Here is a 20,095-nt window from a genome sequence, read left to right as displayed (position 1 = left end):
AAGAACACTATATTAACATTAAATGAGAAATGAAAGGGAGGTTTTGTACTGGGGCCAGTGCCCTGGAGCAGTGTACTTTGTTTTCCGGGCCCTGTCCAGGCTTGCTGTTTGAGCTGTGTACAGATGGGTCTCTGACAGTCCTACAGCTGTTCTCCTAATTGTCCATTAAGTGTTCTATTGATTCTCTGATTCAAAGTACATGTCTTTCAGCTCAAGCTATCGTGTGAAGTGGCAGACACATTCCTTGTAGAATGACAGAGCTGCTTGAAACCTAAAAATGTGGTCTGCCAGTTTCAATTGAGGATCCTGCTTTCAAAGGAGAAGGCTTGGTTAAAGGCGCTTTGTAATAGCTGGTTAGGTTTTATTTTCTAAACTTTTAGCATCAATCAATTAAAGCAGCAGCAGCATGAAGAGTTTTAATTCCTGGTTAAGCATGTACAGATTGCACCTGGCTGATTCACGGCAGAGCAAGGGGATCAGTACTGCTAATAGAAGATCAGCCTTGTTTAGCTGTATGCAGATTTTCCCCCTGTGCACCTGACATGCGCAGAGTCATTTTCATTTGACTTGCAAGTTCACTTTTAGCATTTTTTAAAAAATTGAGATCATCTGCAATTCCAGATTATGCCAGTCAGAAGCCTGTTTAAAATCATCTCTCTTTAATCTGGAAAGTGAAAGATAAGATGCATATCTGTTGCGAGGACCATAAATCTTCAGAGAAACAAATAACCATAGATAAAACTGTAAAAGTTATTTAGCTCTCCACTGGAAGAGGTTTATTAATCTAAAATTTCCAGTCCACTGTGTCATGATTTGGTTAGCACTCTGTATCTCATTTTGTGCAATTGTACCTTAAGCCAAGTGCTGATCGCTTCAGAGTTTGAACTTTATCAGTTGTATAGTTCAGTTGTAAGGAATAAAATGAAAGCTGCTATCCAAAAGAAAAAAAAAAGGTCTAAAACTATGGTTTAGGTCACTCCAAATAGTATTGGCTTTCTTGTCTTAATGAGATGACACATCCCAATGTTTTTACCATTAGGTTTAGCTCTTGGTATTTGTAATATAATATTTTAATAGTCTTATTATGTAGTAAACCTTCAGCTATAAGTGAAATGAACAAATAACGTTTGTAGCCTCCTGTGTATCAGTTTAGTTAGGAGCTACCCCAATGGCCCTAATCACAGTTGAGGTGTGATTTTAGTTATTAAATAAGTATTGAAATTCATATATATTTTCAAAGGGAAATAAAGCATACACATGTGTATGTGTTTAATGTATTAAATATACATATTTAAGTGTGTAAAAATGAAAAATATGGATTAAAGAAAGCACTTTTAAGTGAAGGATGAATTAAAAACTGCTCTGTTTCCCACAATTAGCTGTTCGTTCTTTTCTTTTATGTCTCCTTTGTATTTCTCACAATAGTCCCTTTTGAAGAGCACTCTCTTTTCCTCTCATTATTGTTGGGTAAAGGAGCATGGCCATTAAACTAGTGTTCCTTTTGTCAGAAGCAAGTGATTTGTATCATGATGCTCTGTCTGAAGTATGACTCTCTCTACTCTGACCCTCCCAGTCTATAAGCCTCCATGGTGTAGCGTCCTAAGTAGGGAGTTGCCTGCCGTTAAGAGCTGCTGAAACAGGAAGACAGAACTGGTGTACTTCTAATTTTCTTCTAATGTAACAGTTTGGGGATTTGGAAGCATTAGGAACATAATATATTTGTTTTTAAAATTGTTTTGAAGTTATATAAAATACATGAGTGAATGAAACATATGGTATTACTATCATAATATGTGGTACCAGCTAATTTGAAGTTAGGGATTTATATTTTTTCAGAATACGGAGGCTTCAACCAAAATGTCCTCTTACTAAAGGATGATAAATCCTTCCTATCTGCTTTATCTTGGGAAACAAGTGAAAAATCTATTTCTAACATAGTAATATAGTATATATTGATACCTGCAAAACATTATGTGAATCTACTTAGACGCCAGCACTTTCAATTACACTGTTAGCCAGTTTTTTAAAAAGATTTTTAGAAGCTTTCAACTGTAGACTTTTGTCTTGTTGAATGAACTTCAGCTACACTAAATTTTAAGTAAATTTGTGATGACTGAGCAATATACATTGGCTGAGCTAGAATCCAATAACCCACAGGACAAATTAATTTTCAACAAAAAGGGCAGAAACCTCAAGTGCCATGAGTATATGGAGTCTCATTCTATCTCTCTGGAGCCATTTTTGCAAATCACTACAGCTATTCATAATCTAAATCAGTCTCCTTTAGCAGCAGAAAGATCTTTTTTCATGACAAAACAGAAGATGACATTCATTAGTGCCTAACTTGCATAAGCTACCTTAAATTTATTGGTGCTCTTCTACTTATCTGAGTAAGGATTCCTTTGTCTACAGCTATAGGAAAATTCCAGTTGTACTACTTAAAAATATAAATTGTCACTTTTATCAGAACTTTTGGCAGTTTACTTTATTTTGGAAGTAAAACTGGTGGTTAAGGTTTTAAGACTTCCAATGGGCGTTGTTTCAATCATATTTAATAGATGCCTTGGATCGTAATAGGATTATGTATAAGCTTCTCTGCTGCAGAAAAACCCCACATTTCCATCCATGTCCTGCTAGGGAGGTTTGTGGGGAAACCAACCTCTGTGGTGGTAGATACAGTTAAATGTATCCTATTTCCTGCCAACTGTGGACAGACTTAAAACCATCCAGCCTGTTTGCTCATCATAATAAAGGGCTATGTGTGATTTTCTTAAAAGGGGCAAAATGCTTATATCATTTTGAAATGTTCCATAAGCCATTTTAAGCCTCTCCACCTAAAAAAGAGCCCAGTGAGTGAGAAACCTAGTCTTACGTTAAAAATCTTCTGATTAGAACTCTTCTTTTGTTGGTCAAATGTTGTTTTCAGTTTATAAGAACCTGTCTCGGATCCGTCTGAAAAAACTAAGTGGTTGCTATGTCATCAGAGGTGTGATTTTTGCTTTTTTGTTCCCTCCTACCATCACTCATGCTGGTTAAAAAGAAATAAAAACTGAATATACATAAATTTTGCAGTGATGGTTTTTGTTAGTTTCTTTTTGTTTTGTTTTTTTCCCTGACACTCAGATGCTTTTGGCCTGGTGTGACAGGAGAATTACCCAGCAAGAGCTATTTTGGCAGGGCAAAATGGCACTGTGATACATGCATCTATGTAGAGCAGGAGGAGAATGTGGATGTGACCTTGACTGAACCTGACTTGGCTATGGGTTGATAGCCAGATCTTGAAAGAATCTTTCTCTAAACCTTTCTGTGTCTGCATAGCATCTCCAATGCCTGAATTCACATTTTTATCTGTTACTAGTTATCATTTATCATAGGTGACAATATTGAGGCAAGCCTTGGATATGACCTGGAACGAAGGGAGCACTGAAAATAGTACCACAGTGGTGTGGCCTATGAAGGGGAAGAAGTCTTGTACTCTGATAACAACAAAAATAAATAGTTATTTTCACTCTGGGAATTGTGGGGAAATCTGGGATTTAAGGTAGAGGAAGAGAGAAAGCTACGGATACTTTCTAATTATATATATATTTGCATGGAGATTTTAGAGTATTGATCAGCCATACTCTCAGATGTAACTAGGCTTGACAAAGACTGCCAAATTGTCAAAATACCAAGTTAGTGGGTCAACATGTAGAGTGCAAGTTATAAGTGACTACCCACAATTACATCAAGTACAAAGATTATTATACATTTCTCATTACCTCCAAAAATGTAGATACAATAAATCAATGTGGGCAGACCTGAGTTTGGCCACTAGATCTAAATAAACAAGGCAGATGCCAGGACATGATTACCTGAGGAATAAATTTACCTGGTGAGGTCTGAGAAGTTTAAATCACAACTGACACATGGAGATTTTTATCAACCAATATCAGCTGCCCAAAGCCTTGTAGATTACTCACTAGGTAATGCTCCCTTTAAAAGGTAGAGCTGATTTTAAAAATTATATTAAACAGTCAAAATTTCTTTTCCCCCAGATTTATTCAAAGATATCCCTGAAAAGCAGGGTCTGATCCTTGCTAATGCTTTATTCAGGTTTGGTCTCCATCTGACTGGTTCCAGAATATAGTCTATCCCATTTTCATGAAGAGCAGCTATTTACTCTCCAAACTATAGACATTAGTTTACAAATCTGAGCTGCTGAGGATGCTGTCATCTTGTGAAGATGTGGACACAATAAACTATCCCTCCCCTCAGCACTAAAAAACAAAATAACATGTCTCCTGAACAGGAAAGAGGTACTACTAATAGCTTGGCAATAGAACACACACTATAATTATTTTTTCAGGAGATGAACTGCCACACTGAACCTGTATAAAAGATATTTGTCCAGGGCAAAAAATTTAGTCTACGTCCACAAAACATAGTTGTTCTGGTAAAGCTGACTTGACATTCCTTGACATGAATGCATTTGCACGCCTGATGTCAATTACTATGATCTAACCAACTGAGCTAACTAGGCTAGTCATGGTTATTAATTAAGCACCCATAAATTCTACATAGAGATGAGCTTTTAAAGTCTATCAGTGCCTTTTTCCTGACTTGGAACAAAAAGCTCTACAGTAGATTAAGTCAAGGGGTAGGATCAGAAATAGAGCTACAGTGTAATAGGTTAGAAGTAACATTCTAGGGGTTTTTCTTTGCCATGTAGTCAAACTTTCCATAAAATGTCTCTCTTCTGTTTTTCCTATTTCCCCAGGCAGGGAGTGCTCCAGAACTACTGCTTGGTTCAAATGCCAACTTCACCACTCTCTTGCTGTGTGACCTTGTGCAAGTTACTGTGCCTCAGTTTCTTTCTTCTTCCTCTTCTTTTTTTTTTTTTTAGATTTGTTTATTTATTCATGAGAGGCACAGAGAAAGGCAGAGACATAGGCAGAGGGAGAAGTAGGCTCCATGCAGGGAGCCCGACGTGGGACTCGATCCTGGGACCCCAGGATCACGCCCTGAACTGAAGTCAGATGCTCAACCACGTCCCCTCAGTTTCCTTCTTTAGGGAATAATAGTAATCCCTATCACAGAGACTTGCTGTGAGTATCAAATGAATCAATACTATTGGTGTCTGCCTACTTCTCGTGTCCATGTTGTTAAATGCAGTGATCAATTCTTAGTTTTCTTTTTATTTGATCAGCACAATTCAGCACAGTTTATCACCTTCTTTTCCTGAAACACTCTTCTCTTGGCTTGCAAGATTCTTTGCTGTCCTGGCTTTTCTCCCTCTTCACTGCTCCTAAGTTCTCATCTTTCTACATTGTCCTCCTAAAGTTCTCATCTCTCTAATCCATAAATGCTGGAATGCCCTAGAGCTTAGTCCTTAGTCTTTTTCTCTTCTCTTCGGTGTTTTTAGACTTCTTCATGAAACCCTCCAGGTTCATAACTTCATAAATATCTATATGGTAGCTACTCCTCAATTTATAACTCCAACCTGAATCTCAACCCTCCTTAACTGTTTACACCTCTAGTTGGTTATCTATCAGAGGTGTAAACCCCTGATCTCTCCTTCCCACACCCGCCCCCCAAAGTTGCCTCTTCCACTGTTTTCTGTCTCAATAAATGGCAATTCTATCCATTGAGTTGCTCAGGCCAAAAACCTTGAAGTCATCCCTGACTCCTCTCTCTCTCTTTTTCTCTCATTTTGTATCAATTTCATTAACAAATCTATATTAAATATATATTTTGAAACCAATCTCTCAACACCCTACTGATATCGTCCCCTTCCAAGCCTGTCATTTCCCACTTGGATTATTGGAACATACTTGTACTTCAGTCCATGCCCTCCTGCAGTCTTACTCTCAACATACCAGAGTGATCTGTTAATAATCTGTCACAACCCTCAAATGGTTGATCCCAGGACCCTGGGATCGTGACCTGAGCTGAAGGCAGACATTTAACCGACTAAGCTATCCAGGTACCACAGCAGCATGCTTTGTACACCCTTAGTAAATGTTTGTTGAGTAAGATGAGGGGTTCAGTTTCTGAATTCGGAAATCTCCCCTTCAGAATGCCAAGATTAGAAAACCAAGGTTCTTCAGGACCAGGTCCGTGATTAAAGCTTTAGGGATGCCTGGGTGGCTCAGGGGTTGAGGGTCTGACTTTGGGTCAGGGCATGATCCTGGGGTCCCGGGATTGAGTCCCACATCGGGCTCCCTGCATGGAGCCTGCTTCTCCCTCTGCCTATGTCTCTGCTTCTTTCTCTCTCTGTCTCTCATGAATAAATAAATAAATTCTTTAAAAAAAAGCTTTTCAGAACAAAAGCAACAAGGATAGAAATTTATAGGTTAAAACTTACCCTTCTTCCATTCTAAATCTTTGTTCTTGGTCCTGGGTCTTTTTAATTTAACTTAATATTATGATAGGCAATTTTAAAAGTTTAACTTTGTTTTTCACCATAGAACTTGGTGTTCAGGGATCCCTGGGTGGCGCAGCGGTTTGGCGCCTGCCTTTGGCCCAGGGCGCGATCCTGGATACCCGGGATCAAATCCCACGTCGGGCTCCCGGTGCATGGAGCCTGCTTCTCCCTCTGCCTATGTCTCTGCCTCTCTCTCTCTCTCTCTGTGTGTGACTATCATAAATAAATAAAAATTAAAAAAAAAAAAAGAACTTGGTGTTCATGTGTACTATAAACAAAATTCAATATCATAGCAAGTGATAGATATGTCCATGAAGACAATCTTTGTCAGATTGGTTCAACAAATACAGAGGTCTAATATGTGCCAGTGTGCTAAGTGTTAGGAATTTGTAGATGAATATTACTTGGTACTGCCTTTGAGGAGCCCAACAATGGAGAACACAGACATGTAAATAATTGCATTTTAGTACAACCTAGTAAATGCTGTAATGCAACCATGTACAAAGCTAGAGATGTAGCAAATAGGAAGGAATGATTAACCTTGGGAGATTGTGTGAGATGGGGAAGAGGTTAAATAAAGGAAGGCTCATAAAAGGTTATGCACAAGCAAAGATTTTCTGTATGAAAAAGAATAAATAGGAGTTACTTTGGTAAGTAAGATGGGGGCTGGAAAGGGTGAGGCATTTCAGATGGAAGGAGCAATATATGCAAAGACAGAGAAATGTATAACAGTATTGTGCATGCAGAAAATGACAAATAGTGTGGCATTTTTGAAGCACAAAGTGTGTGTGCGTATGTGTGCAAAGTCATAGAACATGAGGCTGCAGGGCTTTACATCCAACATTAAGAGCTGGTACTATATGTGGTCAGTGGGGAGGTATTCAAAACAGAAGCGCGGCTCTAAAGCCTACTCTTGCCTACTCTATTGGGGAGTATATCGAAGAAGATAAGAGTAGAGGTAAGGTGTTTACTTAGGTGGCTGTTAAAAAGTCTGGGGGAGGATAATGATGGCCTGAACCAAGGCTGCATTCCTGGAGATGTGGAAGAAGAGAGGCACTTGGAGATATTCTTAAGACATATAAAACTCATTTGATTGATTGCATTTAGGGGGCACGAGGTAGGCAAATACCAATTTGCTTCGTAAAGGTACATTTCCTGTTCCCAGATTCTAAATGAGCTGGAGACTCCTCATTTGCTGAGAAGGCATTCTGAGAACAGTAGCTATGGTAGGACTCTCTACCCCGCAGGCCCATGGTAGAGTAGGGTCCCTTTGGGTTTCACTTCCAGAACTGAATGGTTGGTTTCTAAGGCAAAAATCTCCAACCTGCTCTCTAAGAGTTAGAGGGAGTCTCAGAGGTCATTTAGTCCAAGCTTCTACCTAATACCTTGAACCATTTCTATATGGAAGTTCTCACACAGAAGATCATCCAGCCTCAGCCTAAAATCTACTTCCAATCTTGGGATTTGCCACTCCTGAAACCAGCTCCTTTCTACCTCTGAACAGCTCTATAGAAAGCTTTACTCTTCACTGAGCCAAAATCGGCCTTCCATTCTTTGGTTCTGGTGATAGCCTTTATAAGGGCCATACAACTCTTTTTTCAAGAAGTCTTCTCAGGAATTAAAGATGACATTTGGATTCCCCCAAGTCTCCTCAATTCCAGCTGCCCTTATGGGGCTTGGTGTCGGCAACCCTTATCACCTCAGTCATGCTGCTATGGACAAGCATAAAATATCAATGCTCCTCTTAGGAAGCAATGCCAACAACCGAACATAATACTGCACGTGTGGTTTGGCCACAAATGCCCAGTGGTTTGAACATGTGTTTTCATCATTATAGCCCGAGGTTCTTAGTTTTTGTAGCAGCCAAATCACTGGCACCTGCTGAGTTTCTGGTCACCAAAACCATCCAAACTAAATCTTTCTTATCCTGTCACATCTTCCTCGGTCAGTCCTGTCCACTTCAGTTGATTTTATTTTTTTTTTAAGATTTTATTTACTTATTTGAGAGAGAGAGAGAGAGAGAGAGAGAGAGCGTGCACACACACACAGTGTGGAGAGGGGCAGAGGGAAAAGGAGAAGGAGATTCCCCACTGAATAGGGAGCTCAACTCGGGGCTCAATCCCAGGACCTTGGGATCATGACCTGAGGAGAAGGCAGACGCTTAACTGACTGAGCCACCTAGGCGTCCCTCCACTTCAGCTGATTTTGAGAATCTATGTGCAGGAATTTATATATATATATATATATATTTATAAATATATATATTTATAAATATATATATTAAATATATATATTTATATATAAATTTATATATATAAATATATATATTTTAGTAATAAAGAGACAATACAATTTTTAAAAGATTTTTTATTTATTCATTCATGATAGAGAGAGAGAGAGAGAGATAGGGGCAGAGACACAGGCAGAGGGATAAGCAGGCTCCATGCCGGGAGCCGGACGCAGGACTTGATCCCGGGACTCCAGGATCATGCCTTGGGCCAAAGGCAGGCGCTAAACCGCTGAGCCACCCAGGGATCTCCAGGAATTTATATATATTCCTGTTAAATTTCAACTTCTTGGGTTTGCAGTCCCAGAGTTGGTCTGTGATGAAAGTCAACCAATCTAAGACTCAAAATGATATTAACCATGCTCTTAGTTTTGTGTCATCTGCAAATTTGATTTCCTTGAGGTTTGCCTCTAATCGCATCCCCTCTACACCTTTATCTTTTATCTTTCTTGTCTTGTTCTTTTCCTAAGCCTAGAGGAGCTTAGAAACCTTGATTGTTCTGTTGAAGCAGCTGATATGGCCCCACACTCTACTGCCCCTTAACCTCTGCTATTGTTGCCACCACCCTCTTGTCATCCCTGGTGCAGGGGCTGACTGGGATATCTTTGGGGTTTGCCACTCCTCTGCCCATGGCTCACTCCCACACTGTTGCTGATTTTGTTGTCATTCATTTTGCTTCCAGTCATCTTAGTACTTCCTGTGCTCCCACAGGCCCTGCACTCAGATGGGGAAGCCCTCTGCCTCTAAGCATTGTAATTCTTTAATTATACACCAGAGAGGAAGGCTTACCTTCTGTGTGTGTGTGTGTGTGTGTGTGTGTGTGTGTGTGTGTAAATACCCCCGTGCTGCAGATCCTATTTCTCTCACCCTATCTTTAGGTTTTTATAGGCTAACTCTCCACAGGATTTCTTCAAGGCTGGGACAAAAGATAATATAAGTTGTAAGCAGCAGTCATGAGCTCTATCAAGGGCTTGGCGTATAGTCAGTACTCAGTACCCAGACTGTAATATCCCAAATCTCTACTTCCTACCAGCCTTCCACCAGTGTCCCTGGCTTGAACTAGTGACCTTCCACTAGCTACCCAAGGTGAATCCACTCCACCTTCCATTCTCTCCTTTTAGAGCACTGCCTGAGGAGTTGAAGAACATCCCCCGCCCTTGTCTAAGAGTCATTGTCCTAGAAGTAAAAATCACTTCTAGCTCTATGCTCTCTCTTTGTGGAGTGTCTGTCTCTCCACTCAGAGTTTACATAGGTGACTGTAATATGCTTGAATTTGGAGGCAGGTTCCAGAATGCTCACTATTCCCATCTATGATACTCACATCTCTTTACTGAATGTTGTGCCTCATGCAGCCTAAGAAACTCACATATGGAATTTTTTCTTTTCAGATCTGGCCCTAGTCACCCTAGCGGTTATGACTTAACCTCTCTTAGCATAGCTATAAAATGAGGAGAATAATACCTTTTCCTTCCTTAATGTTTTTTTTAAGGATCCAATGAAATACTATATGTAAAATCATTTCACAGTTTCTAACAAACTGTGTAAGTATTATTATTTACTGGAATCATCTATGGTCCAATTCGGCTGTAAGAGTCTAAATTAGGCTGCTGGAAAATATGTGACCAATGCAAGGAATAAAGTTAGTCCCTTGGGGGCTACAAGACTGTCACAGGGTCAGAATCGCCAAATTTTAGAGTAGGATGAGGCCTAAGAGATCATTTGGTCCAGCCCCCTCATTTTGCTGATGAAAAACCAGACCAGAGAGGAGTTGGAGACTTGCCTTGAGATTTGCTTGGGTCAGAGGATCTGCGGAGAAGTAGCAATCCCAAAGCTGGAAAAGAAGAGAGGCTGGCCATCAATCTGAAAATCTGTCCTGCCTCTCCCTAGGTCAGGGACCTTTCTACCAGGTAGAAGTTTATTTTTTTAAGATTTTATTTATTTATTCATGAGAGACGCACACACAGAGAAGCAGAGACATAGGCAGAGGGAGAAGCAGGCTCCATGCAGAAGACCGATGTGGGACTCAATCCCAGATCCTGGGATCATGCCCTGAGCCAAAGGCAGATGCTCAACCACTGAGCCACCCAAGCATCCCCCAGGTGGATGATTTTTTAACCTTTTTCCTTACCTTTGAGAGCAAAGTCAGGCTTCCTTAGGCTCACAGGCTCCTTGAAGATTCACTTGTGTCCTTTTATCGAATGGGTTTCCCAAGCAAACAGAACCATGTTGTTGTTTGTTGCTCCGTTGCTCTGCTGTGCTGGGAATGAAGGCTCCACTCTTGATCAGCCAGGGAGTCCAGTGCCAAGCCTCTGATATATAGTGCGGGGACTGCAGGGCATCTGAGTTGTAACAAGAACAAGATGAGCTTGTGGCCTCGGGCTTGTAACCTGCTCCTCAACCCACACTTCAAAGAAAGTTATTACACAAGAGTTAGACTAAATCAAACCAAACTGCAATGTTTGCGCACTGTGGCCCATTTTCAGATCTCGTTGTATCTCACCCCAAGTCCTTCAGAAACCCAGTTGGGAGCAGAACAAAACGATCCAATGATAATTTAGTTGTAGGTCTTTAAAAATGAGCCCAACTGATTTATTTTGAAATTTCAGTTAAGCATGATGTCAAGAAAATCTCTCTGGCTATTTATCATCTTTTTTCCTCTTGCATAGTCTGAATAGGCAGGATAAAATTAGAAACTGGCTATTCACATGCTTCCAGTTTTTGTTGTAAGCTGATACCGTTACTAGAATATCAGAACGTTAAGATGTTTTGGTGGTAATTTTCTGCCCAAAGAACTAACTATATATCTATCTATCTATCTATCTATCTATCTATCTATCTATCATCAATCATTCATTCTTTCTTTCCTTTCTCTCTCTCTCTCTTTTGAGAGGGAGTTGGGAGAAGGAGATGGAGAGAGAATCTTAAGCAAGTTCCACACCCAGTGTGGAGCCTGATGTGGGACTCGATCTCACATCCCTAAGATCATGACCTTAGACAAAATAAAAAGTTGGACACTTAACTGACTGAGCCACCCAGGTGCTCTCATGCCATTTGCTTTCTTTATTAGGAATGTTATACAGCTGCTATGGGAAGAGACATGATAGATGATGTAAAGTTATACAATTCACTTTGGTTAGACCTACTACTCTCACTTTTTCTAATCACCACAACCTAAAAGTACAAAATATTACATTTTTTCTTTTTTAGCTTTGAACAGTGGATACAAGATCCGTAAGGCTTCTGAATCGTCAAAGAAAATACACTTATATTCATTGTTCTCTAGTGTTGAGTATCTATTATAGGTTGGTTTCCAAAACTTCATATGGTAAATGTGGTAACTCTCATTTAATTTAGTAATTGAACAGTTGAAACCTGTCCTTCTTAGCCATTTGCCATACATTTACTGTGTGTACAGTGAAGCTTTTAGAAAATCCTCTAGTTCCAACCATGAATCATTACAATGTCTCAGAATCATGGAGGATTAGGGCTAAGAGAGAGTGTCAAGCTGTATGAAAAAGGAAACTGAGACCATAAAGCCAGGTGATTTACCCAAGGTCACACAGCCAGTTCCCCAGGGCCCTGGCTAAAATTCAGGTTGCTGTTCTTTCTGCTTACATTCCATATGAGGCACCTCACTTATGAGACTGAAATTCAAGATCAAAGCATCTTGCATAAGACAAATATGACCTGTTTGATCACAAACCCAAGGCCATTAAGTCAAACACAACAACAAAAGTAGTCAAAGCAAGTAACCAGCCCAGATGGGTGGAATGAGAGGCTGCAAAGCTCAGGGAAAGTTATGATCTGAGACTGAAGGTAAGAGGGGAAGGGTATTCTTTTAGCTTCTGTGGACTGGACATCTCTACGGTTCAGGAATGGAATATTTCCATACTTCTACATGTTATTCCAATATTTGCGTTCCATCCTTAGGTATCAGAATGAAACTTCAAGATACTTTGCTTTGTAAAAAAATAAAAGACTGAGATGCCACCCTGGTTATTCACTTTCCAGCCTATCCAGCATCCTGCCCCTTTCTGTGGAGGTGCTACCACCACGAATCTTCTGAGGCAGAAGGTTAATCAGTGCATCACTTAGTCTTAACTAACACCCTCTGCACCCTCACCCTAGAACACAAAGAGTATCACGCAGTTACTGCCCTGAGGGAGATGACAATATGTTCAGAGGTTTTTAGGGGATAATAGCATCTTGAGAATAATTACAAATTTCCATGTATGTGGGAATATCTTTTTTTAAAGATTTATTTATTTATTTATTTATTTATTTATTTATTTATTTATTTATTTAGAGGGTGCGAGCAAGGAGAGGGGCAGAGAGAGAGGGACAGAAATATCCAATTATCAGAAGGGTCCATGACTTAAAAGAGGTTAAGATTAATTAGTCTATTTTGAGAGACAAGACTCATTTACAGAATCAGCATGATGAGAACAGTGTATAAACACATTTATGGGATCAAGGTGGGTCAGCGTGACACAGCTTCCAAAATGAGGTGAGATGTTTAGGTAAGGATTGAAAGGTGGACGTTTGAATAAGTATAAGAGAGCAAGTGTGCCTGACTGGGGGAATACAGTGGATTGGAAACTAAAATGTATTTAATAGAACACCTATTATACATTAGGCACCGTATTACATATGATCTCATTTAATCTTCGCAAAAAGCCACGTTACAGGTGAAAACATATTCAGGGAAGCAGGGTAGCCTGTACATGAGAAGGAGATTAGCAAAGCCAGATTTAGAACCTAGGTCATTTGAACTCAAAACTTTTGCTCTTGTTTTTCACACTGACCTAACAGTAGCTGTAGCAGGAACAAAGTAAAGAAAAAGAAATGAGCATGGCAAATATAAATGAGAGAGGGATTATACTTGATTGAAATGAAGGCTTCCTGCTGAGGGACAGGGCTTATATGGTAACAGTAGAGCTAGATCCTATCAGGCTAGGATAATAACTAATCTTTATTAAGCATTTATTATGTGCCAGTCATAATGCTAAGCTCCTTTATCTCATTTAATCTTCAAAATAACCCTATGAGGAGATACTGTTATCATCCTTATTTTGCACTTAGTGAACCTGAAGTTATAAGTAATCTGTCTGGGTTCACACAGACTGTGGATGGCTGAATTGAAATGGGTTGAAATTCAAATCTAATCTGTTGGACACCAGAGTCTGCACTCTTGAAATATGCTTAGAGAATTAACATTTTAGGCATATTCAGTGTGCCAGATACTGTGCTGAGTTCTTTATAGGCATCCTATCATTCAATCTCACAGAAAACCTATGAAGGAGATATCATTATTATTTCCTCTGTTTCATAAATAATAAGTTACAGGTGGGGATCCCTGGGTGGCGCAGCGGTTTGGCGCCTGCCTTTGGCCCAGGGCGCGATCCTGGAGACCCGGGATCGAATCCCACGTCGGGCTCCCGGTGCATGGAGCCTGCTTCTCCCTCTGCCTGTGTCTCTGCCTCTCTCTCTCTCTCTCTCTCTCTCTGTGACTATCATAAATAAATAAAAATTAAAAAAAAAGTTACAGGTGGATTGAAGCTCAGGAAGGTTAACAAACTAGTCCAAGGTCACATAGTTTGGAAGGGATGGAATCTAACTCAGAACTGTTTGCCCAAAAGCAGAGGACTAAAGGACATTTCTTTAACTATTCCCTCTCCTCACGCTAACTTTCTTATCTTCTCCTTGGTTTTTCATGTCTTTCTGAGGGTCTTCTATTGCTTCAGATTGTCATATACATTGACTCAAATCACTATTAAAAGAAAGCCTGGGGTAAATATTTGTTGTAATATTGTAAATGGAGGTAATCGTGATTAAGACCTCATTTATTCATTAAACATTCATTGAGTTCTACTAAGAACTGTTCAGGAAAAAAAAAAAAAGAACTGTTCAGGATACTAGAAATATAAAGATACTAAAAACAAAGTACCTATCTTCAAGGTTTGCATAGTCTTATGAAGGGAGATAGACATGTAAGCCAATAATTGAAACGCAGTGTGATAACTGATGTTACAGAGGTAGGGATAGGGACAGAGTAATATCAGAACAGCGAGAAGGGGCACTCAACTCAGGATGGGGATGAAGGCATTGGAGGGAGTTATGGAGGATGCCCCATAAGTGACACTTAAATTAACTATTTTTAGCTCAATTTTCTTGCATGTTTTCTATATCCAATAAGCTGTTTATGACATTTTGAAGCTGTTAAAGATGGTCAAATACAATGTCACTTAATTGCATTTTCTTACATACACAGTCTTTCTCTCACGTTACTTTTACTTTTTCATTGCACAACTGCTTTCTTTAACTTAAAAAGTCAACACAAGGACACTGGTTTGTGAAAACATTTGCTGCTTGCAGGGCTTTTGTCTGCCATCAAATGGCTGCTCTTAGGGAAGGCTTTCAATGCTTCCTTATTTGACCAAAGTAGCAAGCCCAGCACTGAGTCAAGACTATGTATCTCTCATCACATGTGACTTTTAGACCAAGAGACATGTCCAAGGTCTTTCTGTCTGTATTATTTTTATATTAAAAAAAATCCTTATTGCCATGTAATGTACATATAATAAATTCAACCTCAAGTGTACAGCTTAATGAATTTTGACAAATGCATATAATTGTGTAATTACCACTATGGTCAAGATACAGATATTTCCCAAACCTGAAAAAGTTCCTTTGTGCTTTTTTGCAGTCACTGGATTAAGTCATAGTGAGGACCTACAGTAAGCAGTTGTTAAAGATATTCAGTGCTGGAGAGAGCAGGACCAATCTAAGAAACCAAGACTTACCAAGCACTTTCTAGATGCTATTCAAGCATTATTCTTTTGGAAGAGGAAACTGTGGCCCAGAGAATTTAATAACTTGTTTAAGGTCACTGAGCCAGAAGATGTGGAGCAAGGATTCCACCCAAATTATGGTTCTCATAATACCTCTCACTCCTAATAGAGGGAAAATACAGAGAAATATGGGAAGCCAAACACAAAAGACTAGATACTATACTGTAATTCTATTTACATGAAATTCTGGAAAATGCAAATCTAGTGATTGGAAGCAGATCATTGGTTACCAGAGGCGGGGGAGAGGATTAACTATAGAGGGAGACAAGCGAATTTTTTCAGGTTATAGAAATATTCTATACACCTTGATTATAATGGTAATTATACAACTACATACATTTGCCAAAACTCATCAAAATGTAGAGTTAAAATTGAATTTTATTATATCCAAATTATACCTCAATAAAGCAAATTTAAAAAAAATACAAAAAGAAGAAATATAGAAAGATCTTGGAAATATCCCTTTAAGTCACAGCAACCACATTACCTTTAAAAATGTAACTTCTATCATATTGAGTAATAAAAGTATAGAAATATTTTTTTAGAAATATTTTTTACGTAACTCGATGCCAAAAATTTTAAAATCTGACAAAAATAAATGAGTGTTCACTATGATGTTGAAATCAAATCAGCAGGCTCTATTTTCTTGCACTTAAATGAACTATTCAATATACACATTTCTGAATCCCTTGCAAATATCTGGTGAATGGGGGTCTGATTAAGCATGATCCAAAAAGAGCTTGCAAGTAAGACTGTTTACTAACATTTCAATTTCTATGCCTCATTTATTAGACTTAGAATAAAAAGGTGAGAGGGCTGTTTGGGATTGTCTTTAACCTTGATGATATTTCCACTGAAGCAGCATAATGGCTCTTAATTGCTTAAGTGAAGAGAACATGTTGACGTGTCCTTCTTTGGGCTAAGAGCTTAGAGCCTAAACCATTATGCTAATTCAAGCATTATATACACCAAAGTATTTATGGGACTGACACAAGTGATGTTGCAGGTAAAGGGCTGTGAAATGGTCTGTAAACAGAGAGAATTGATTTGAGGCCCAAAAGCAGTGCTGTTAAAAGTCACAGCCATTGAACAGCCAACCCTACAATTTCTATCCAGATTGTCAAACTGGGTCAGACAGTGTCAGCAGGGCTGCCATTAGAGATCAGATGGGTGGTTTAATAATATGTAAACCAACCACATAAACAGGTAAATCTCATGGTAGAGGTCCATACCCGTCTGGGGTGTGTGTGTGTGTGTGTGTGTGTGTGTGTGTGTGTGTGTGTGAATTTTCATTAGGAAACTTCACCATGCCACATTTAATCAAATGTTAATGCACTGGTTTTTGGCAAAAGATAAACTTCCAAGAGGTATAAGTTAGATAAGAGAGCAACAATGCAATGCAATGCAATGTAAAGATATTTAGGGAGAATGCATCTACAATCAGACAAGAAGAAAGGACAATCAGATCTTTACACTTGACCTTCGAGGCTTTCAACACCATTTGTTTTTTATGTGTCTCTTCCTTTAATAGGATTGTACATTTTTTGAGCCAACCTCAAAATAATTATGTAAGGCTCCTTATCACCTGCATTGCTAGCATGCCTCACTTCGAACATTAGAAAATGTAATTGATTTCTTTAAAAATTAGGTTCTATATATACAGTCTCCAAAATGACATCTGGATGGCTTAGTTCCATCTATGATTTAAATCTGTGAAAATCAGTATTACTCAATTGTATAGTCTGATTTTATAAGATTATTATGGAAAATTTCCTTCCATTCCAAGTTAAAGGCAGAGGAAGAGATCATAGTTCCCTTCCTCTCCTTTCCCAAAGAGAACAAAATAAAAATCTGTAAACATATTAGGAGGAGTAGAAAATGATAATGAAGACTATGGACTTTGAGTTTCAATCACTACTCTGCCATTTACTGACTTTGGGCAAGTTATGCGATCTCTCTGGGCCTCAGTTTTGTCCTCTGTAAAATGGGGGCATTTGACCTGACAGGACTATAATGGGGAGGATTATGCAAAAAAATGCTCAGAAAAGTGGCCCAAAGTAAATATTCAAAATGGAACATATTACTGATACATATTTGGCCTTATAAACTTTTGATTTATGCCTGCTATAATTTATAGCTAAGTAAAATTTTTTTCTTTCTTAGGGTTCACAGAAATTATTAACATTCTCGGGAGTTTATGAGGTATGTGTGTATGGTATTTAGGAAACAAAACAGCTCATTGTTCCCTCCTTTTTTCTCTAATGAAGGTTTTCTGCCATAGGATTAGGTTCTATCACAGGAGGACATCTCTCATTTGATTTCAATATTGGAGCTGCATAAGGTACTAGTCACCATGAATGGAATAACAGTGACATCCTGTGCTAATTGATATGGATCAGTTAAATTCTTCAGGCTCCTCTTTTGGACAACAACCTCGAGGATGCTTTTCCTCTTATTAGATTGGCATCTTATGTTAATTTGCTGCTGTTCCAAGCCAAGCTTTTAGTGTAGAGCTCTGCTTATATTGGCTAGTAGTTTTAATTAAAACATCTTTTTCCAAGTATACACCTGCTCAGGAAATTTTGGTGAATTTCAGAATCATGAATGATGGTATTTAAAATTGAGACAGCATGAAATCAAGACATGGTTTAACCATTATATGACTTTACTGTCCTATGAACTTTCTTTAGAATGTACATTAATTAAAAGATAAGATTTTGATTTAATTTTAATTACCTGATTAATTCTAGGAGTAAACTGTATTATGGTATTTTCTAAGGGTTTAACACGTGGGATCATATCAATGGTTATACAGTTTATAGTTATAAAAAGTTTCTGTTTTAAAATTTCTCATACACTATAAATGAGTATTTTACAAAATATTTTTTTAGAAAATATTTTTTAAATGCACATATGACATTCCTTAATTGTAGATGAAGGAATTTTTCTAGTTTCTGTCACATTTTTGAGCTAGAGGTTTCTTTCAGTCTTTGAACATACATATATTTGTTTCAGAGGTACTGTCATTAACTCTGGCTGAGGAGAAAATTCAGTAATAGGACCAGAGATGATCTCTAGAGAGGTTATTTTCTTTCAGTCCTTTTCATAGGCAGGGTAGTGCCCAATCATCCTGGACCAATAGGGATCTAGCTTATTTATAAAGGTAGCAGTAAGATTTCGTTGCCTTACATAGTAACCCAGAGATTCTATAATCCAGGCCCAGCAGTTCCTCAATGAAGTTTAAAACAAATCAGAATGGTCTCTCAAAACAGTGTTATAGATTATGCCCCTCCTGTCCTCTTAAGAGGCAAAGTCAAAGAGATGTACAAACAGCTTGAGCTGGTTCTCTGATTCCCTTAGGCCACAGAGAAAACCTTTAAGTCTATCAGGGATGACAAATAGATTTCAGCATGAGTGTCAATTCTGATAGATTAGTGGGAGTTGCCTGAAGCAGTGTTTGAGGACTTGAGGTTCTGTCCAGGATCAGCAGGAAATTGTGCCATGATCTATTAGCAATGCCTGCCGTGGTGAAGGGATGGAGGACAGGAGCAGGGGCCCCATTTTTGCTAGGATTTGTCATTCCAAACTTATGTTTGGAACTTATATTCTTCCCTGTTGCCTATTTCTCCTAGCTGAAGTTACTTTGAGGATAACAAACCAGTCCTTGGCTAGGTTAATACAAAGTAAATGTTTCTTCCACCTGTATGACATAATAAGATTTTCTTACATATTTGGAAACATCCTGGGAACTCTTTTTTTTCTTCAACAAATAAAGAGTAATAGTTTCTTTTGAGAGCCTGAAACTTTTACTTCACTGAACACATATATTGAGCACCTACTATGTACTAGCATGTGCCAGGCGCATATGGGAAGCCTTAATATGGGCTACATTGCTCATTCAAAATATCTTTATTAAGTTAAAACAAATGAAAATCCCCTGAAGTCCTTACAAATGTTTCATGCTTAATAAATATGAACTATTCTTCCTTTATGTTTTTTATATGCAAGATTTGGCTGAACATGTCTGAGCTCTTAACATCCCTTCACCCCTCTCACGAGAAGGAATATGGAAACACCTGACTAGGAGTTGAGAGATGTGCTCTCTTATCCTTGTTCCATCACTAACAGATAGTGGGACTTGGGCATGCCCCCACCACCAGCCTGTGCCTCCATTCCCTATCTGTAAAGGAGAACACTACTGACTCCCTAGAATGTTGTGGGACTGTTCATGTAGTAAAGGAAAACACTCAGAACAAAAAAAAGTCTTATGCTAATGCTTTCTGTATCATCAAGGAGACTTGACGATTGTTTAAAAATTGAACAAAGGAGAAACACAGGGACAAAGAAGGAGATCACTTAAAATATTATCTAAAACATTTATACATTATATTTTAAAGTCTTGAAAATACAGAGTGCAGGAGGAACAAGAATTTGGCCCAAGTCTGAATATATTAAGAGTCAAACAGGCCTGAGTTCTTCTTTTTTTTTTTTAATTTTTTAAATTTATTTATGATAGGCACACAGGGGGAGAGAGAGAGAGAGAGAGAGAGA

General features: G+C 38.6%; 1 long non-coding RNA gene across 4 annotated transcripts in view; it reads right to left on the bottom strand.

Annotated features, from left to right (window-relative positions):
- Nucleotides 1-20,095, bottom strand: part of LOC112647150 (uncharacterized) — a 62,027-nt gene that overhangs the window by 13,310 nt on the left and 28,622 nt on the right. For 3 of the 4 annotated variants that reach the window (XR_003128126.3, XR_004815904.2, XR_004815905.2), the window contains 2 exons: nucleotides 10,822-11,032; nucleotides 8,786-10,524 (listed from right to left, as the gene is read on the bottom strand). This is a non-coding gene — a long non-coding RNA (uncharacterized LOC112647150). Of the gene's footprint in view, nucleotides 1-8,785; nucleotides 10,525-10,821; nucleotides 11,033-20,095 lie in introns of those variants that run through there. The other variant, XR_003128127.3, reaches the window with a different exon arrangement.

This window comes from Canis lupus, chromosome 5, assembly GCF_003254725.2.
Source record: "Canis lupus dingo isolate Sandy chromosome 5, ASM325472v2, whole genome shotgun sequence".
Taxonomy (NCBI): Eukaryota; Metazoa; Chordata; class Mammalia; order Carnivora; family Canidae; genus Canis; species Canis lupus.
This window is presented reverse-complemented; position numbering and strand designations above follow the sequence as displayed.